Source organism: Trematomus bernacchii, unplaced genomic scaffold, assembly GCF_902827165.1.
Source record: "Trematomus bernacchii unplaced genomic scaffold, fTreBer1.1, whole genome shotgun sequence".
Classification (NCBI taxonomy): domain Eukaryota; kingdom Metazoa; phylum Chordata; class Actinopteri; order Perciformes; family Nototheniidae; genus Trematomus; species Trematomus bernacchii.
Genome location: NW_022988007.1, coordinates 3,289,697 through 3,296,309, shown reverse-complemented (window position 1 = coordinate 3,296,309; position 6,613 = coordinate 3,289,697). Strand labels below are relative to the sequence as shown.

At 39.7% G+C, this 6,613-nt stretch overlaps 1 pseudogene; it reads left to right on the top strand.

Moving 5' to 3' along the window:
- Positions 1-1,299: 1,299 nt before the first annotated feature.
- LOC117472144 overlaps positions 1,300-6,613 on the top strand; it is an 18,978-nt pseudogene continuing 13,664 nt past the window's right edge.

The window sequence follows — 6,613 nt, the reverse complement described above, 5'->3', positions numbered from 1 at the left end:
CTCAGTATTTACATTCTTATATTCAAAGAAAATCAGTAATATCTTTAAAAACGACAAGTCCCTTTCTATCAGCTGTGCACCGTTATGGTGTAAATATAAGAATATATATATTATATAAGAAATGTAAGATGTTGTTTAATTGTTGATATATTTATGATCCACATCACGTTTTCAGTTTCGGCGGCAGTTCTTCCTGTTTGTCCAGAAGTCTTCTCATCAGGGCTCTATAAATAGAGTTAACTACGGCAGATATGTAATATTTAATGCAGCCGAACCGTGTATTACAATGCCGTTATGTGATGACTTTCAAAGAGAAAAGCAAGCACACTCGGAATAAAGTATTATTATTATTATTTTTTTTAATGTTTTCGGATTTCATATCGCATTAACACCATATCCCAACGTGCATTGCGGCTAAAACATCCAATCACCAAGCTTCAACCATAGCTGAGGATCTTGAGTAATCAGTTCAGTGGGTGTATCGCAATGGCGCTCGAAATGTCCCATATAGGCCTACGTCTGTTTCCGGTATTGTTTATGACGGAAGTATTTTGTTATACACACATTCCTTCACATTTTAAATTAAATTTACATTAAAGTATTTCGTGAGGCCTTCTAAAATGTTTTAAAATATAACTAGGGTTCTAGTTGAAGAGTTTGTAAATGAACATGAACCCAAGCTGTTGCCTGGCAACGCAATACTGTTGATAGTTATGGCTGATAAGGCTTATTACTTATTGGCTTATTACTTATTACTGTTTTTATATTTTAAACCCCAAACCGATGGAAAAACCCACAGCAACATAGAAAAGACGGTCACAACATGACCCGGCGCTCTAGTTAATAGACAAAAATAATTTCATACATAATATTATTAATGACTTTATTTTGAAATTCAGTTCCTGACGGACGGCAAAAAAGCCAGAGGTTATAGAATTAAACAAATAAATAAAAACAAGGATAATTGTGTGTTATTGTTGAGTAAATAACAGTGTAACATTTAAAAAATACATATTTCAGTATTCTGAGGACCATTTCTTTTCCTCACGTACGGCAAAAAAAAGTCAGACATTATACAATTTAAAATAAAAACAATAATCGTGGCTTGATATTGAGTAAGAAAATGTTTTGTCCGGTCTTCCAAGACCCGACCGGACAAAAAGACGTGGTGCAGGCACGACACATACTACCAATAGAAATACGTTGCTTTTAAAATCGTTCTGTGTGACACGAAAAAAAGGGGAAAATCGTGTTGGTGAACACGAATCAATAGATTACATTTCGTGACTATAACACAAAATGCCGTGAGACTGGTTGCGTATTTCAAAGATGATAAGCCTTGCCATTTAAGCAGCAATTAAGCTTTTTTAACACCATTATTTACAAATACGAGTGAGATTTAAGGTGAGTTTTGATTTGAAAGACATGTCTCATAAACACACACACCCTCTGTGAGGAGCGAAACAGAGAGCCTTTCACTCGTGCTAAGAGAGCTAGCTGCTAGCACTGAGCTGTTCACTGCGTCAGTGATCCAGCTCACATCAGGCAGGCTAGCTAACAAGCCCAGGAAGGCAGCATATGTAGCCTTGTTAAACTGAATTCAAAACAAGAGATGTCTGCGCCTGTGTTCATATTTGAAGATTCACAATTCCAGTTTCTTAAAATATAATTTCTTGTATAAAAACATTAGACACTCACACTATTACCTTAGCTGTAGCCTACCTCTTCTACATAAAACAAGAACGTGCTACATTTGATATTGTAGTTTGAACGGAGCGGGCTGGTAATCAATCAGTCAATCATTTCAGTCCACACAACAGGTATTGAAGGATTACCCACTGGGAATCCCCTGGTTGGTAAAAACAATGATTGAAAGTAATGAGCATGTAGCAGTAGCTGCAGGACCGTCAGCGAGCTATCACTTGAATAAGAGCACTCATCCAGTTGATTTAAATGTGTGTGATCTCACGCCTCCTTCACTCCCACCTTTGTTGCCTTGAGAAAGGACAGGTCATAACGGGTCAGTGGACACACACACACAGACACACATATGCACACACTAACAGGCTGCACATGTGTGTGTGATTTGCTCACTGCAAGGAGGAGGGGGTGGCTGTTTTTGAGTTCCCCCCCGTTGAGCGTACACCGATGTCCCCTTCTTCTGGGCCAGTACACAAAGCCCAGATCGGACCCCCTCTTCACACACACACACACACACACACACACACACACACACACACACACACACACACACACACACACACACACACACACACACACACACCACACACACACACGCACACACACACACACAAACTAAACCTGGGAGTGGTTCTCCTCCCTGACTCTCACATGCTTTAACCCCCCTTTAACCCTCCGAGTCTTACTACTTGTTCTCCATCCTTCCTGGGTATTAAGCAAATTATCCAACAATGAGACAAATGTGTGTGTCCACATGATCTGTGTGTGTGTGTGTGTGTGTGTGTGTGGTGTGTGTGTGTTGTGTGTGTGTGTGTGTGTGTGTGTTACTGTGTTCGTTGCACTGGGGTGAATTGCTGTCACAGTGACTGTTTTATTTTTCCCAGCTGAACTGATTCAAGAGTATATTAATAATGACATTATTAATAATAACATTATTAATAATAATAATAACAGGAGAAACTTGTAGAGCAGTATCACTTTACAACATTCACCTGCCCCTTACAATTGCATTATTATTACATAATGTTTTACTATTAAGTTATAAGAAATAGTTTTATATTTATAACAACTTGTTTGTGTGTTATCTTATTTGATCTCATCTTAGCTTTGCTTTAAAATTCCAGACAATCTTAAATAAACAACTAAATGATGGTACATTAGCAGACGTGCACATGCAGCAAATGTCTTACAACATTCACTCCAGTATTTAAATGCAACATTTGACATTCTGTGTAAACACAATACCATATCTAGCAGAAACGTGTGTTATGAAAGGCCTCACCATGTGGACACAGACTCAATGTGGACTACCTCAGATCATGTTTAAGCTGCAGGGCTTCTTGGGCAGCCGGACCTCTCCTCTTCACACATATGAATCACTGGTAATTGTGGGCCCTGGTTTCCATGTGTAAATAGCCAATGAATACACCCTCAGATGTCCTGGTTCTCTCCTGAGGCCTGCAACTCTGTCAATCAGAGCATAATGGCAACTAGGGAACAAATGCAGCACTTGGAAGGACAATTGAGGAGGCCAACAGTCAGTAATTAAGCAGTTCATAAGGCAATCTCATTAATTATCCCCTTCACTGGTTGCTACATTCTGTGGACGTCCTGATTACATGCTTATTGACTCTGAATCCTATGACGAGATGTTCCTTGCTCCACTTCCTCAATGGAGTCTAAAAGAGGAGTCATTTACAAATGGCTTTATAAGCAGAGTGCCCACACGGACCTTTCAAATGTTACTTGAAAATGCAATTTCATCTGTCGTTTGCAGGAGGCTTTCATGCACTTAAGCAGAGGTCATACAAACAGCAATGTAATTAGCGGTCTCCCTTTTACAGGCTCTGCTGATTTGAAAAGCGTTACACACCTTTTCTCCTTCATTCAGCATTAATCTTTCATTTTCAGGGGGAAATTGGCAGGCTTATGAAAGACAAAATGTCATTCTGGCCGCTGCGTGTGGCTCTGGAGCGGGTTTATCAGACATACATGGGGAGGGTGTAGACGCTTTGTGTTAACCTAGGAGAGGGTAGACTCTGAGACTCAGCCAGAGGAAGGGAGGGGATAAAGCAACACTTTTAAAGTCACGAGAAACTTGATTGATATAGAATCTCTTGCCATACAAGTTAATCTGGGCTTAAAAGTATAGGCAGAGATAAAGGAACACATGTTACAATTAATGAAAAGCATAGTAGTGCAATTTTGTTTTACTTTCCCTTTGAAAATGTAATACATACAGTATAAGTATAGATATCCATATATACAGTATATTTACAGGACAATGTTGTGAAGTACAACAACATCTTTGAAAAACCCACCGCACAGCAAACGCTATTAGCAGATTTCTAGTGCTATGGAAAAACCTCTTAAATGCGAGCAAATGCTAAAATGTGCCAAACCTCCTCAAAGCCCATCCCAGCTCACGTAGAGCCTCTCAGCGTGACTCTAAATGCAGATAACGAAGAAATGGAAAATGGAGGCCAAATTGACCCTTTCACAGCGTGTTATGTCAGTTTGTATGGGTACCTGGAGTGGCTCTCCCCCTCCCATCAATAAAATAATTTAAGAACACATTATACTCCTTTAAAAGGGCCCATTTGTCAGACCAGGTGACTCTTGAAAGAGCCTGCGGATTAGAGACGCCCTGCATCAGGTACTTTTAATTCAGCCACAATCGATATGACTTAGGCTGCCGTTGTGTTGAGAGTGAATATTAAAAAAGGGTATTTCAGTTCAAATGTCTTTTGTGCATGAAGTCAATACAAATGGATGGGGGGTAGACAGAGGTGTGAGACCCCATACACTCTATGCTGTAGTTGTACATGTAGGCTGCTTTGCAGAATCTGCATGGGTTTTCTTGAAAATACTCATAATAATCATAATAATGTATTATGAATAATATCAGGCATGGAACACAATCAGAAAAACATGTTCCATGATATGCTGTCAACGGGCTGTGACCCCCCCGGACCCCCACAACCTTTTCTAACACTACTTTTCTCTCTTTGTTTCCAGAACACCACTGTTTTTTGTTGGTGTTTGTTTTTGCACACAAAAGCAGATTCAGCATGAATCATTTAAATGTGCATCCTGTCAACACGCCGCACATGCCTCACTGATTTAGATTATAAATAGAAATATTATTATAAGACTGTATTTTAAATATCAAGTATTTCAAATTTCCAACAATGTATTCACTGGTAGTTCCAATTCAATAAGTACTTTCTAAATGTCAATCATATCTACAATAGTACCTACCTATTTGGACAAACTCAGATTTGGTTCATGCAGTCAATTGTCTGCAATATCTTCAAAGATATATAGGGTTCTTAATACCTTTACATCTTTATGAACCTGTCCATGTGATGTGATGGGGGGGAGACAGTCAACAAAGTTAGGCTTGAAACAAAAATCGAAATGAAAAAAAATGCATAAAAATGAAGTTTGAAACCAGGCATTATCGTCAAAAAATAAGTATACAGCTGTGGGATTCTCCCGTTGACATTGTATTCATATTTCAACATATCCTTGCGAATACATGGTAATTATAATCCAATGTAAATGTTGTAGTATTTGGTCCGGAACAGAACAGCAGCTTTTTGTTGTCTGCTTTTAAGGCAGCACACCCACCCTGCCTCCCTGTTTTCTCCGTCTGTTTGTCAGGGAAGGCTTGCGGCTCCGAGTGAGCCAGTGATTTGGCATGTTAGTGAGTGTGTTGGGGCTAATCAGACAGAGGGGCCACTGTAATGGACAGAATCTGGGCAGAATCACAGCTAGACCTGCCGCGGTATGGAGCGGGTAATACAACTAATTTCTCCACTGTCTCAGCAGCCGCACAGATGGAAATGGGGTCAACAAAGGTGCAGGCAGCATCAAATGAACAGCTGTTGCCTTTCTCAGTGTAGAGCTGCCAAATAGGAGAATCTTAGCAAAGCCCAGCCCGCACCCCTACCTGCTTTTTGTGTAAATGCAGAAGAATGTATGTACAAATTAAGGGCAGGACCTGTGCATATTACTTCACTCTTCATCTCTGCAGCCTGCCTATCAGTGATGGTATACTATGGGAACACTCAGTACAGCTGTGTGATGAAATGTGCACAGGGTTACTCGTAGATTCCTTCATTGGCTGAGGTTTTTGCGATTGTTATGATGGAGAAACAATTGGCTATTATGAAGAAGCCTCTCGTAGGGAAATAAGGTGCTGGTGTGTACATTGGAATGGAGGTATGAAGTGTGAGTCTTTGTGATTACAGTATGTATGTATGCAGATGTTAAGGTGTCGAAGAGTTGGTTGTCCCATTTCCCTGTGATTGGGCTTGGCCTATTCTAATCACAAAGAACATATGTACGGAACTTCATTTCATCAGGATGCTGGCAGCTGTGTGAAGTATGTTTTAACCGTGTGAGCTGGAAGATGTGGACATCACTCCTCAGTAAACTCTGCATGTGTACATACTATCAAACTTAGTTTACTCCATATAATAACCATACTTTTCTAGTGTTGTAGACTTATGTAATCATTGAATTGCCTTTGTTGTTTTATTGGATTTTATTCTCAGTTAGCTTTGAGTTGGTGTATCAAACCATCAGGCCATTCTTTATTTATTTAAAAATATTCATCAAGTGTAAATGATGGGATGTTGACTTTTTATATGTATAGTAACATTAAATAAACCCAGCAATATGATGTTAAATGTGATAATGTATAGTAGCAGTAGCAGTAGCAGTAGCAGTAGCAGTAGAAGTAGCAGTAGCAGTCATACTTGCCAACCCTCCCGATTTTCGGGAGACTCCCGATTTCATTTGCTCCCGGTGTCTCCCGGGGGGTCATATTTCTCCCGCATTTCTCCAGAATTCTGACAAAATCAGATTTACTCAGGACTGTTTTCCACTCGGACTTTAATACAGC